The sequence below is a fragment of the Acanthochromis polyacanthus genome, chromosome 6, assembly GCF_021347895.1.
Source record: "Acanthochromis polyacanthus isolate Apoly-LR-REF ecotype Palm Island chromosome 6, KAUST_Apoly_ChrSc, whole genome shotgun sequence".
Classification (NCBI taxonomy): Eukaryota; Metazoa; Chordata; class Actinopteri; family Pomacentridae; genus Acanthochromis; species Acanthochromis polyacanthus.
Genome location: NC_067118.1, coordinates 28714476 through 28729976, shown reverse-complemented (window position 1 = coordinate 28729976; position 15501 = coordinate 28714476). Strand labels below are relative to the sequence as shown.

Sequence of the window (15501 nt, the reverse complement as noted above, 5' to 3'; positions counted from 1 at the left end):
GCAGAACTTCAGGACTGCTTCAGGACTATTTGGAGTTATAAAGCTACAGTGAATCAACGTTTTAGGTATTTTAAAGCAAAAAATACCCATGCTTATCGATCTCTCATGTATTCAGAGTAGCTTCATCATACATAATAGCAAATTAAACATGTTTCAACTTTGCACTTATGGTCAAACAAAATAGGGGGGATGTCAATGTGGATGCTGGGAAGTTGTGATGGCAATTTTTTTGTTAGCTAAACAAATAAAAAAGCACAAGAAAATAATTAGCAACTGATTAGACAATAAAAAAAATAAGTGAGTAGTAGTTTCAGACCTACTTAGATTAGCACAAAGATTGGAAACGGGCAAATAGAGACCAGAAACCAGATCTGTCTTGAAGTACTTCTTAAAAAGTTCTGAGAAGTGGAATTTCTCCTGTTTATTTTCTTGATGCTAAGCTAAGACTACTGTTTGTAGCTTCATATCTCTACCAGAGCTGTATTCCCCAAAACGTAAAGCCAATCAATTTATATGTATATATATATATCTGAAACGTTCCACGCAGCTAATCTCAGTGTAAACTCAAAGGTTTTGCAGTAACATGGTAGAAACACAAATACAAAATATATCCAATATGATGAAACGCACTGAAAATATTTTACTCATTCTCTACAGAAAAGTGTTTCCCTGCTCTGTGTGATGCTCTCCGACCATCGCAAATCCTCTCCTCCAACACAATGAAAAGCTGGCAGGAATCTCACAACAACTGGCATGTATGTTTCTCTCCCCGTTAAGATTAAATAGAGGTGAAATTGCCCTGTCAGCACAGCAGGATGCTGCGGCTAGTGACAGCATCTGACCGTTTAACACTGAAGCTCTCTACCAACGTCTGCCAGCAACACACACCATCACATGGGCTGGGGCCAAGACTGGGGAGGCTCAGCTCTCACCTGGAGTGAGAAGCTGACAGTAGCTGAGCAATCACGGTGCTAGTTGTGTTAATGTGTCAGAGCAAAAACCACTGACTCATTCGAGTCCACCATGACTGCCTTTTAAACATCGTTCTGCATGCGAATACTTTAACACAAGAGCTTAACGGGAATATTTCAACCGCATGAACTAGCAAGAACTTGGAAAACAACAATGTTATGAGTGCAAGAGGGCACACCCACTCTACTGTGGGATGGGATGCAAGCTGCACAGTTAGAATAAAACCTCTTTTCTTTCTCTTTCGTCTTTGAGCGGTTCCCGCATTTGGGCACCAGCTGCCTTCTTGGAGGGAGCCAACAGGAAAAAAAAGAAATAAGATTGGTGAACTTCAAAGCTTCCTCTCATTTTTCTGGTTATGTATGAGAGACTCGGAGAGTATTTCTTAGTGTGGGAGCCACTGGGAGCGGCTGCCTGAGGTACGGACTTAATGAGCCTGCCTGAATGTTTTAGAGCCTAACAAAAAAGAACCTTCAGAGCATGCTCAGTATCAAACAGTATCCTGCACTCTGGATATTGGAGAAGTAAGCATATGTACAGACACAGTACATACCAATCTGCATGTACATACAATATGATCCCTCACATGCTCCACAATGCATTTGTTTACTATACTTCTGAAACCTGAGTGATCATGTGACCACTCTAAAGGCAAGCCATTGACTTACTGTGACAATTACACCACCAGATTCCCTGGGGAGAGAATAAACCTGGTTTGTATTTCTACATGTTACCTCATGACGCAATGCCTTGTGAAGACAGAAGGATAAATAATTCTCTTTGTGCATTATGTAAAAACTGTGGTACATTTGGGTTTGCTTTGAAACTGATGGTTTAAGCTGGACTGAAAACCTCAGTCGCTCTCTCTAGTACTGCAACTATTCATAGTGAGTTTGTGATGATGAATCTGAATGAAATTTGATTTGATAAATACTCTGTGGTGCTAATGACAGGCCCAATGCAGAATTGCAAGAATCAGCATTAGGCACTAAGAAGAAGCATTTCAAGATAGGTTTTGTCCTTGGTACTGTCACCTCGGTGCTGCCTGTGCTATATGTCCCATGAGAGACAGCAGAAAAAAGAGCATCCTGCAGCACTTTATGAAATCCCCACCCCTCTCTCTATACTCCTCAGCACAACTGTCAGCCTCTTTTTTTGTCTAACTACTCCCAGTCCCACAAGACAAAGAAGCACCGGGACTTGTGTCTGTTTTGTTACGTTACAGATAAAATACAACAGACCTGAGGTTTTCTTAGTCTAATGGCTGTTTCTGGCTCCACTTGGCTGTTTCTCAGTGTTCGGGGAGGTTGTGGGAGATGCCGGTGGAGCTAAAGGGGTAAGCAGAGCATCTGTCAGCAGGGCAGCCTCCTGGACACTCTCCAGGAAAGAGGTACTACACCCACAAGGAAAGCTAAATGAGGCATGATCAATGAGAATAATCTAGATCCGGAGCTGTACCCCTCCATCTAAAAATTCTCGCAACAGTCTCTGATGTGGAATCATAACAGATTGCACACAAATTGCGTGAAGGTGCACACCATAAATAGGTCCTGGGGCAGATCAGGACTCAAAGGTTGCTTAGTATTTTCTTTACACGGCTTATGAATTAGCTTGGAGTAAAGTTAGGACCACATGCACCAAAAGTAACATGCACACGACACCTGCATTATGGTAAATCCACCAAAAAAACAGGAATGTTTAGTCAGATGCAGCAGCAGGAAAAAATAATCCTTCACTACAGCAGCAGCCACCAGCCAATAACTCTATTCCAGATTCCTCAAAGGAAGTGTTCGAGCAACGCTGAGAGGAGAGTTGAAAGACACCCTTACCAGCACTACCGTAATTCCGTAATCCTGTTCTTCACAACAGGCAAACCCATTCACCAAATAGGCACTTAGGGTTAATGTTACAGTGCCTTAATAACGTCTCTCGACCGCTCTCCCATCAGCACCAGAAACTGCAGTCCTCCTCGCACTGTTTCCACTGCAGCAATACTTGTTCTCCTATACACACACACACACACACTCACTCTCTCAGTCATTCTCTCTGTGACTACCCCCACCTCTGTTCCTCACAATCCCCTCCTCCTCTCCCTCTCTCCACTCTTTCTATCTCTTTCGCTGAAAGGAACCCCCCTCCCTCCTTTCACCTCTGCCATACTCTTGCTTTCTCTCCATCTTCCACCTCTCCCTCTGCTCCTGCACTCACTGCTCGGACGGCTGATTTGTGATGCTGCTCACAAGGTGCTGTATGCAGCAATCTGTGCCCCAGTGCATGAGGGCAATCCAAAAGCATCCATACGCTCCGCTGTTCGACCGGCACCCACACCCTCATTCAGGCAGCACTGCTGCTGGGAGACTCCGTGGGGTTCAGACATGTTCCTGAGCTTACGAGGCTGCAGCTGTGTGGAGAATAAGGGGTTTTACAGAAGCAAAAAGAAGACAAAGACACACTAGAGATGACACCTCTACATAACGGGACAAAGACAAACAAGAAGCCTGTCGTTTGCTATGTGCTTTCTGCAGCAGTAGTTTGCTACTTTGGCTCCCGTGCCGTGTCTGTCCATATATCTGATTTATGCCTTTGGGTTTCTGTCATCAAGGAGGATTGTAATCTGCAATATTTGCATACATATACATATGTATCCTGTTAGGCTTACATAAGCATATATGATTTATAAACCTTCTGCTGACCAACAAATTTTCACCCACCTTGTCACACTGCTGTATGTAAGCTTCTGAAGCTTGATAAAAAGGATTTTTTCCAGAGTGTAAATACTGTGAAATTGTCACGATGCCACACAGACCCCTTAGTTTACACTACTTTTTCGCCGTACAGTCAGTGTATTATTGTGTAAATCTGCGTGTTAATGACAAGATGTGACGCATGCTTTCGCTTAACACCGACGGTGAACCAGACAGTTTGGAGCCCTCGGGGTATTGCTGCGTGTCACAGAGAATTATCTTCGTCCCCTAAGTGAATCACCCACCTTATTGGCCAGCAATGAGCACTCGAACCAAAAATCAATAATGTCTCAATCAGTAAAAATGGAAGGTAGAGAAAAGAGGGAGATGGCTTTGTTGTAATTTGAAAGTATACAACTGGAGAAGGAGGAATGCAATTTGTTTCCTGTCTGTGGCAATACCATTTCTCAGTGTTAAGGGTCAAGGCAGTAATGGCTTCTGATGTTGAACTAAAAGCAATCCAGTAATTAGAGGTCAGATGAAGCTATCCCAGTGATATTCTCCTGAAGAAAAATGAGCACAGCACTTCCCTGTACAACTTGATATACTCTTCACACTTTCACCAAGCATTTCTAGGTTTTAAAGTGTTCAAGTTGTAACACATAACGCCGGTGTTATTTTAAATATCTGGTAATACCATCAAAGCCAACAATGTGTCAGTCTGTCTCAAAATAATAATCAACTCCAATTCTCACTTAACAAAAAGCCCATTTATTCCCATAACTTTAAAAACAGCTCACAAATGTACAGTTTTAATTTTCATGTTTTATTTAAAGAGTCAGTAATTTCATTAGTAATAACTCAATAAAGTAATTTATTAACCAGCAAGGTAGTAAAGTTTACTACAAGCATTAATTAAAGTTAATGTGCTTACATCTGATTGATTTGGTGTTAGCCACTCAATGTGGCTCACTGCTGTGTTTTTAATAGTTTCTGGCCCACAATAAATTTCAAGAATACGAGATACAAAGCTTCAGGAAAATTGACACAACTTGTTTGAAGGCTTACTATATTTTTCATGGGCTATGCTAGCAGGAAACACAGAATATTGCCTGGAAGATCACAGAGACACAACAAAACCCAGAGGGTGGCTGCTTCAGCTCTTCTGCAGCTCCCCGCCTCCATATTGTTTTGTGTAGGGTGAAAGTAAAATGGCAGCCTTCCACTGCAATTTGGACTCAACAGCTCAATAGTTTCTATTCCCTCTGCATGAAAAATGCAGTGACATTTAGGTCTTGCCGTCGAATCTATGAAATTTAGCCGTCCTTGCATGCCTTTGTGCACTCTTTTCCACGTTGTAAGGAATATCTTACAGCCCAGTGTCCTGAAACACAAGGAGGTATGATTCAGTGTCTGAGTGGGAACAGGGTATTGATCCAACCAGGATTCATAGCATGCTGGGTAAACCTATAGTGAACAACACTGGCAACTTTCCCAAGAGACAGGAAACACAGAAGGATACTGATTTGTAGCGACAGATGACTAGTACGAATGTTCTCATCATAGTTTTATGCTGCTGACGATGGCTGTCGCAGTCGATTCTGTACACACACATAATCTAGTAATCATCTGCATAATTTCAGTGAATAAAAAGAAAGAAAAAAAATCCATCAGACCTTTCTTTGAACTAAACAGGCCAAGTCTCCAGAGAGATTCAGTGCAACTTGGAATACATATTTAATAAGGCGTGCGTGCTGTGGAGACTAACTGCATGGAGCTTACAGCCATGAAAGCTGAGCATGACTTTAAAACATGAGCTTAGACAGAATAGGAGGCCATTACAATGCACTACCCTGCTTCCTCCATAAAACCACATGTACCACTAGGGCTGGATGATGTAGCTGATAAAACCATGATAAAATGTTTTATTTCAGCTGATTTAATCATAATTATTGCAAGTTTATACATTTTATTAAAGGCCAGGAGAAAAAAAATGAAGAACCTTACTTTTAATTTAACCATTTTACCCTGTTTATATATGACATATATAGGTAATTATTTAACGTTAGCAAAACAATGCAAAGCACAGATGTCCAAAAAATGGCCATATAAAAATAAATGAGGACAAAGGACTGATCTCATCATTCTACATATAAAATACAGAAAGCATGTACGACTTGGAGTCGCTTGGAGGGCAATGAGGGCAAACCTGCCACAGCTCTGGAAGGTTAAAGCTCCTATTAGCTGGCCATATCATGGTATCATTAGACATAGACCCATATATCAGCTCCACAGGCCGCCCGGCATAAAATCCACCCTCGGAGAAGGCCACTTGGACTGCAACACTTAGATGGAGGTGGTGGGGACACAAGGTTGTGGGTGTTTTGAGGCAGCAAAACGTATTTCACTAGGGCCCCACCACGTGAGGTCGGTAAGTAGGCCTAGGGGTGAAGAGATGGCCACAGACTATCGCGCCTTCGAAGATGTGCACAACAGCCACACTAAAGAACGATGAAGGGCGAAGGAACTCCATTATTAAGGTATGGCAGGATGGTCATGAGCCAGAGAGAAAGCAGTTTTTGAGTTTGTTCATTGAGCTAAATTCTGCATTTTCACTGTGTTCTGCATAATGTATTTACATGAAGCTATCAAATGTTCTGTCAAATAGTTTTCTTATTGCTACAAATAAAGTGTCTATCACTGGTACAACTGATTAATGGTTAAGCACTCAGCTTTTTGTAGCACCATGTTTTTCTGTGTAGTGATTAAAGCTGTGTCAAACTTTTGTCTCCCCCTTTTGGCACTGAGAATGATTACACAAACACTGTCAACATATACTTGTGACGTACACAATGTCCCAATAGTTTGTTCTCCCCACTGAACCACGTGTTTGATTGTTTGTCACCAAAATGGATTAACACCTGGTCACTCAGGTACTGTTTGGTTGTTTGGTCAAACTGTCAGGTACCAGTATGTAAATTTCTTGCTTGAACAAAATGCATTACACTCACAGCCAAATTTTGAAGAGTTGTTACCATGGCTAAGAGTTTGCCTGGGGACCAGACAGCCTTTATATTGTGTATTACAAATACACAAAGTCAGTCTGGAACTGCTCCATTGAACCAAATCTAGCCCAGAGGCGGGACTACCGATCACAGCTTGAATTGGAGAGAGCCAATCAGCGTAACACATGTGTGACGCAATCACTAAGCGACCTAACAATTGCCTTTCCGCCATGATGTTTTGTAGTTTTAACAGCTTCCTTCGCCATACAGGGGTCCTGAGGAAAATCTAAGCTCTCCCTTTCAACAGTGGAGGGCAGCATTACACATTCTATCGTACAGCCTGCCGGAATTAAAAATACATCCTTTTTAAAAAGAAAAGCTTTAAGAGCTGCTTCTTGTTGAGGTTTTAAGGACAAATTCAGCCCGTGCAAAACAGAGGAAAGCGCACGAGAGAAACCTCGCTCTGTTGCGGTCGCCAACTCGGCCCTGAAGATGACGCATCGTTAACTCCCGCCTCTGGTGCTCTGATTGGTTCGGTCTGATCTGCTCGGAGCTTGAAAACCTGTCAAAATGTGTCAATGGAGGAGGGCTAGACCGTATTCCCGTATATCCCTTATAACAGGAATACAGTCTAGCTAAGCTAGGCTAGCTAAGAGTAAGGGTGGAAAATCTACTCTTTCAGACTCTGAGATCCGTGCACAGGCCATTGCAGGAAAAATTTGTCAGCAGGTAGCTCAAGCCCTTGGCAGAAGTATCTGCTCGATGCAGAAGTAGTGGCAAAGGTACAACAAAGGAGGATCCTTCAGAGACTTTGCTCAGGACGTCTATCTGGCTTAACTGCAAGAACTAAGGGTAAAAGACACCAGCTATGCCGCGACACAGAGGCTGAAAAATCTTAGAGAAGATGTGTCTCTAAGAGCACCGTGCATCATTATTTAATAGAAACACTGGGGCTGAAACTTCAAAAAGAGAAGAGACTGGCTTTCGTAAAGAAGTACATAACTCTGATTCCAAATGACTGAGAGAACTGGATTTTCACTGCTGAATGCCCTCTCAGCTTATTTACAACACCCAACAGGCACAATGACCGTATCTATACAGAAGGTCGTGAAAAAGTGCCATCTTCTGCGGACGTGAAATTCAGAGCCCATAGTATGGTTTGGGGGGCTTCGTCCACTTCAGGTCACTCAGAGCTGCACAATGTGCCTCAAAGTATCACTGTTAATGCACAATATTATAACAATAGCATTCTAGAATAGCATTCTACGATTTCCAGTTTTGGCCAGGAAGGAAAAATTGGAGCCTGTGACTGAACGGAAAATGCTGAACAGATGTTCGCAATTAGTATCCATGCAAGATGGCGCCTCTGCTCACTCTGCCCATATGACTCAGCAATGATGCTCTGAGCATCTACCTGGCTTTCTGCATAAAGAGGAATGGCCACCAAAGTTCCCTGACCTCAACCCAATTGAGAACTGTTGGGAAATCCTGAACAGTCACATCTTTGCCAGTCCACAACCGACCACCAAGAAACAGCTCAACTCTAGGGCAGTGCGGAAGTGGGGGAAGATAGAAACATTCACACTCAAGAACCTCGTACATTCCATGCCTGAAAGATTGAAAGGTGTGATCAAAGTGACAGGGGGAAATACTGGTTATTGACTAAAGTGATTATATTGCATATGCAGTCTTTGAGTTTTGGTTTTCAGGGGAGAACAAACTTTTGGGACACGGTGCATGCCTGCAGGACTTGTTCTTTAAAAGGTAATCCTTCCTTTGAATGGCAAGCTCCCTTTATATCTGGAGCATCAGAAACATTTCTTCCTTGACTCCACTGCATACCTCAAGTTGCTGTAACCTACTCCATCTCCACTGCTACGATTTCTCCATTGCTCAGGTGAGCCAGTCATTGCTGGTTGGCGTAAATGCGTCTCTGCTGGTGCACCAGTGTGTCAATGTCACCACATACACCAGATTAAAACTCTAGTATACTGTGAAATACATTCATAGATTTACTTGCATTTTTACTCAGCATTGTGCATACTTATTTTGAAAGGCTCGAATGTAACAGGTCCTGCACTCCAGCTTTAAAATCACATGGCTGTATTTCAGAGACAATACAGTGGCTCTTAAACACAAGTACATACAGAAGTCAACATTAGTGGAAGTGATGGGCTTAATTTGGGTAAGCAGCAACTTTACAGATATATTTGCATGGCCATTAGGTGTTGTCTTACCACTGATACTTGGCTATTTGTGTTCGCCTGTCCAAATTAAGCCCATCACTCCCTATAATATCGTGGGGCACGTCTGCGTCACATTTTTCTTTCTGCACGTGTTTTACCTATTTGCACGTGTTTGGTATTTCTTGGATTTGGAGTGTGTTTCTCTTTAATGTTTGTGCCTATTCTGTTGTCTTAATTGTGTCCTTAGGGGCCACCAAAGAACCTCAACAGGAAGAGAGGTAGTAGAAAGGTAGTAGAAAGAAAAAACACATGTGACAGCATCGAGTGTTTCTTCTTATCAAGGGTAGTCTCAAGATTTATGTCTGCGGATGCTTTAAATGCCAAGCAGTGAAATATGGCCGCTGCTGCTGCATCTCCAAATCTCTTTAGCGACTGCAGCCATCATGTTTGTGTGGTAAATATTCTCTGCTGTGGGTGGCAGTCAAGGATTAGATCTGGTTCTATATCTGTGCTGGGATGCGGTGCTGCAGATGTGAGGAGGTGCAACAACGCAATACTTTGCGCTTCATTGTGTTGGCTCATTTTAGATCTGGCAGAGTGCGAGGGAAATCTCATTGCCGGAGCCATGTTTCCATAATATGCCTGCTGTAAGAAAGTGCCATGTGTCCTCCTGTAGGTGCAGGAGGACACAGCAGGTGAAAATATCATTTAGGACTAAATGACACATTTTGAGTCTGTTTCAGCAGCTGCAGTTTAAACATTTGCATAAATCAATACACATATTTAGCCGTTTCATCAACAGATGAATTCATAAAATTAGGAGTGCAATAATTGCTGAGTATTTTTGAGATGACACAATATTTAAAGCACTTATAAGCTATTATCAATATTTTTTATATCACCAATTAATTACATAACTGTTGTTTGCCTCCTCACCTTAATGGAGCCTATTAGCATCTCTTAGCTCATTGTGTGAGGTTAGTACTGTTTTATGTGAAATGTATTAATCAGTCCCATTTTCACCCACAGCAAGCAGCTGTTTTGGGGAACAGAGCTCTTAAAAACAGCTGTATGCTACACATTCAGAACCAAACCACACACAGAGGTGGCTATCAACTAGATTTTGAAACAACAAGCACATAAGTATCCAGATATGTCCTTCAGACGCTGGCCTGTCTGCTGAATGTATAAGTAAGCAACTGCTTGCTTGCAGGTTTGCCATAAAATACATAAAATATACAGTACATGCATAAAGTATCATTACACATTTAGTGAAAGCTCCAGCTGACTAATGCTGGTGCATATTCACACAACTAATCATGTAGCACCAGTCCCCGGGGTATGAATTCTCATTTGGTTGATGTTGAGCTGATCAATGTTAATAACAATGAAGCTGACACGGGGCAGTGAGGGCTGAATAACGGCAGCTGGACAGAGCCAGTGTAAGAGCAGCAGCCAGTAACTGTCCTTCCAGGCGTGGTTGTTGTCCACCGGGCTTTATTAGCTTTCTATAGCCCCTGCAGCACTGGAGCTTCCATCACTCATGGAAATGACTCTGATTAATCAGCTGGAGTGCCGGAGTGTGCAGGGTGTGCTGGAGACTGGCGCACAAAGAGCAAATCCGACAGTAAATCATGCTTGTTCACAGTGGGCTGCACCTTCATCTTCACCACGCCTTTCCTGCTCACTACACACTGCAGTGGGCTCCCTCCTCCCTGGCACATGCAAAGCTTCTCTTAGAACAGATGGGAGAGCGGGGAAAACCCAACACACAACGTTTCATGCTGACATCTAGTGGAGTCCAAAACATGTGATGACACAGGGTTGAATCTATTTACATGTTCTGGAGTAATGTACTGATTTCATTTTTGGATTGTGCCCCAAAACATCCTTCTGAAATAACTGCGTGTGATGTAAGAAAATAACTAATTAATTTCTACCCCATAAACAGTCTGCACGTTTTTCTTTATAGGTCAACTGCTGCTTCACCCCATAGCTCATCAGAGTGTTATATTACTGGACAGTTTCAGAAAAGCATCCAGCCATGGACAGCCTACCATCTGGGTCATGCCTTCAGTAGACAGTAAGGGAACAGAGGCAAGCTGGATTTCTGAAACGACTAGGAATGGATGCTATTTCTGAGAGGGGAGATGCAGAGGATGGAGGGATGGAACAATGTGCAGTGATCTGTCTCCGCTTAAAAAGGACAGTCACAGCAATGATTGCGGACCGCTCTGATGAAGTGGAGAATCTTCTCCTCCCCCTTCTCCCTTCGTTCTCCATCTTACAACCTTTACATTAAGAGAAATCTCTAGGCGCCTCGACTTGTACAGTCAAGCACAAAGCATCTTTGCCGGTGAGATACTTACAGCCAAAATCTTGAATCTTGAAAAGTGGCTGGAGTAATCACAGTGAGAGAGTTGTCAGTCAAAAATCCTGTAAGAAAAAGACAATGTGAAGGTTTACTCTTTGAGTCAAAGAAACACCCATAAAACATTTATTACAAGCTATCTTGCTCACTTATTTAACTGAAAATTAAGATGAATTTGGCAAATTGTGAAGTCGATTTCAAACTTGTACTGAAGGTTAATCCTCTCTGGACTGATTCGTAGGATTCAAACTGGTGTGTGTATCATTTCAAGATAATCCACGCCGTTACATCACACCCCATGAACACCCAGCATTATTAGCATTCTTGAACTGCACACTGCAGAACCTTTCTATAGCAAATATCATTTCGTGCCAAGAAAAGAATATTGATATCTGTCCTCCGCTCGCACAAACAAGTTGATGTATGCCTGAATCGGTTTTCATCCACAGAGCCGCAGGTCAAATGAATTATCACTGACAGCTATCCGTTGCACACTACTGCTCACCAGTTATTGAATTAGCCCCCTAATGAATGTCTGTTTTAAAAACACGGAGCCTAAATGTGAGTCAGCAGAGCCTATAGAGATCACAGCAGACTCTTAAAATAATATTGATTTGGTCTCTCAACCTTTACCTCCAAAGATTTCTGCAATGTTTTCTGAATATAAAAATGAATTCATCAAATATTTATATTTGAGCATATCGGTCATTTCATTGACGAAAACAACAAAGAAATGCAGACAAATGATCACCACCACAGGAAAGACATGTCTGTAACATGTCTGCCAATCTTTTTAATGCATGATTTATGCAATTTCAGAAGAAAATCACTTTTGGTACTGTTAATAAAGGTGTGTTTTTGTAGCAAGCAATTGGATTTAATATTAACTTGACTAATTTCAGTCAGGAAAACATGACATGATGGAGAATTTCATTACTTAAAAAACAATATCTTTGCTCTCTTGCTGAGAGTCAGATAAGAATATCAACAGAACCTTTACGTCTGTGCATTAAATAAAAAGCTAGAGACGGCAGTCAGCTAGCTTAGCTTAGCATAAAGTGACAAAATCTAATTTGAAAACTCACGAACTAGCAAAAGTTTTTATTTTTTCATTTTTGTAAATATGCACAGAGAGTACAGATTATTTGCTAATCCAGGCCAGTCCGTAGCTTCATATTTAGCATACAGACTTAACACTCATATCAATCTCCTTATCTAACTCTCAGCAAGAGAGCAAATAAGTGCTTATCTCAAACTGTCAGAAAATTCCTTTAAGGCACAACAATCCGATCTGAGATCCTCTGTGCCCTTAAATGTTCTTGCAAATCACAATTTGCTGGCAAGAGCATTAACAAACTTTCACCGTCAGTCAAATTCCATCTGTGCTCTGAAACCTTTGAGGATATTCTATTTGTGGCCCAATTTCCTTGTCCCGTTTTGGCAAAACAATCAATTTCATGACTCACTGGACTTAATTGCCTTATTGTAATTGTATCACAAAAGACATCCACCGGGTTAGATAACCAACTTCATTTTGTGCACTTCAGTGAAGGAAAACACTTCATACAATTTAAATCTGCCATCACCAAAACCGAGCTTTCTTCTATGAATCATGTGTATTTCATGGATATATGCATTTGATTTTTGTAAACATACCCGAACTGCTCATTTTCCCATCACGCTAGCTATTTAAGGAAGTAACACCCTGGGGATCAATTCATTATTTGGATCTGTTGATGCTATAAAATCTATGATGCAAAAAGCGACAGCACTGAAATAAGGCAATAAGGCCCCCAAAATTGTTTTTTTTGCTTTGGAGGCCATTCAGATTGGCTTTGTACTTCTCTTTGAGCGTTGTGGTGCTAATGAAAAGGTCAAATAAATTTGTCACATTGCTGCCTGTAGTGCACAACAATCGCACAGACACAGCACCTGTTTCCAGTAAACATCATCCGTTCTGTAGCCAAATTACTTCCATACAACTTGTGTTTCCTTTTGCAACCAAATCTTCATTATGGCTGATTTTCTCCTGTTTCTCACTCATTTTTTTGTGCACATGTAGTGCCTGCATGTCAACAAACTCTGTGTGTCTTGTTTGAGTTAAAGTTTAAACAAAACTGTGCCCATAAATTGGAGAAAATGATGTTTTATCAGATAGATTTCTCCTGAACTATGAGAACATAGGAGTTTTTTACATGCCATTATTGTACTACGGTATTAATGTATGCATTGCTATGTCTGTCTGTCTGTCTATATTGTTTTCTGTACTTTGTGCCGCTGACCTTTAAATGCTAACAAACCACACTGAAGGTGTTTGTCGACAAGATGGTTGATGAAAAATATTGCCACTACACCAAAGAATAACTTTGTGCTGCTTGAAGGGGTGCAGACTAAGACTAGGGCCTCTTCTATGTTCCTGCAAAGTGAAATACCAGCATTCCTCATAGAAACACTGTGAGACTGTCAAAGTAAGCTGTTTGCAGCGAGCTGAGGGGCAACAGTGACAGGGAAGAGAAAAGCAGTGCTCCAACGCTGCTTCACACTGCGGCGCTCCAAGAGTAAGTGACATTTTCATGGCTTTAAATAGAAAGGCCAAATGACAGAGCTGAATTCAAAATCAGAAAAACAGAAAACAAAAACTCTTATTTGAATTTCAAACCTTAAACCAAAGGTTGTTGCGTGTTGTATGTTTATATAATACTGTACTTTCATGGCAGAAATGCTGTGAGGACAAATGTAAGGTCAAATTTCCCATTAAAAAAAAGAAAAATAATCTAGAAAGATCATAAATTAGCAAGCTGACAGAGGCGACAGGCTCTGATGTGCAGATTCTCAGATACAATCACGTTAAAGGGAATTGCCTCTTGGTGAACATAATTGGATCCTTCCCCACCTATTTACGTCCCCAAGGGACCAAACTGTGCAGAGGAAAAATGAAACAGAATTTAATGATGACTCTGTTCTCTGGTTTCCATAAATGCCCACGTGAGTGAACCATGCTGGTTGAGGAGTCATATCAAAATGAACATTGACAAGCCAAATCATTGAAGGTCAGCTTTGGGCTTGTAGGCCTAAATAAGAACAATTTGTTTATCACACTGGAACATGCCTCTGAAAACACTGCATTAGTTTATTGATAGACCTGGGAGATACACTGAACAAGGTCGTGTTGTGATATGAAACTGGTAAACTAACAGATAAATTGTTCTGGCTCTCAACTTGCTGTAACACTATGGTATATTATAGCCTATGTAGTTTCTCTGCTTTGTCTTTAAAGGCTTCTCAAGCCTCTTTTTATATGTAATAGAATCCCATATAAAATCTATATTTTCTTGTAAAGTTATAATAATTTTGGTTGTTCAATAGGAGGCATTTCTAACTTTCTTTTGCACATTTCCGTGAATCGAATCAGATCTGGTCACTGTCAATCCCTGTTGCTAACTACTTTAACACTTTCTAGTTATATTTAAAATGTATTTTATTACATTGATTGCTGTTGAGTTAACATAAATCTATGGTATTTTAGAGATGCTAAGTTTTCAGGGGCGTTGAGGCTGCATCATAATTTATTTACACAATCTTCTCATCTGACGGGCCATGACATTCACCGACAATGATTGATGCCTGAAATTTAGTTGTGCATTAGGAAACCATCTCGAAAATAACAGTGGCATCAAAATTTCTGCCACAAATTCCCATCAAATCTTTCTTCATTTTGTCAACAACACCAGGTTGAAGCTGTTGACACTTTTTCAGCATTTTTATTGACAAATGACACCTAAAGCACTTCTTCAGCTGTCTGTGCTGGCTGGTGTTTCTGTTGACGCCGTCCATGACAGACAGCGTGTCTCGGAAATGCAACAAGTCCACAGAAAGAGGCTTGAAATTAAGCTTCTGGCTAATATTCCAAACTGATGAAATCACACTCCTGTCCAACACAAAGCTGCTCTGATTATTCTTATTCCCCGGCTGAGCTCTGTTTGATGAAGAGCACCATGTAGTCCAAACAACTGGAAAAGTCACATAGTACCAAACTACAGAGCCTTTCTATTCTTTAACAAGATTACGGTGCAGCTTCTAAGACAGCGCTTGAATTGCTGAGCCCCCGAGGAGCTCGTGTTTTCGTTTTCTCTCTCAGTCTTTGGTTCTCTCTGTCTGTGTCTGTCTCCAAGACACGTGGCTCTCCATGGCTGTTGCTACAGGAGACTTTTGGGGGCTCTCAGCTGCCCTGGGTCTCTGGAGCGTAACATATGAACACTGGAAGACGTGCATGTGTGTGCAAGGAG

At 41.4% G+C, this 15501-nt stretch overlaps 1 protein-coding gene across 7 annotated transcripts in view; it reads right to left on the bottom strand.

Annotated features, from left to right (window-relative positions):
- LOC110957887 (synaptotagmin-2-like) overlaps window positions 1–15501 on the bottom strand; it is a 69046-nt gene that overhangs the window by 27067 nt on the left and 26478 nt on the right. For 4 of the 7 annotated variants that reach the window (XM_051949842.1, XM_022204112.2, XM_051949843.1 and 1 more), the window contains exon 3: window positions 11214–11280. The exons of 2 other annotated variants lie outside the window; for them this stretch is intronic. The gene's annotated coding sequence lies outside the window, so the exon portion shown is untranslated. Of the gene's footprint in view, window positions 1–2798; window positions 3019–11213; window positions 11281–15501 lie in introns of those variants that run through there. One more of the 7 variants, XM_022204114.2, reaches the window with a different exon arrangement.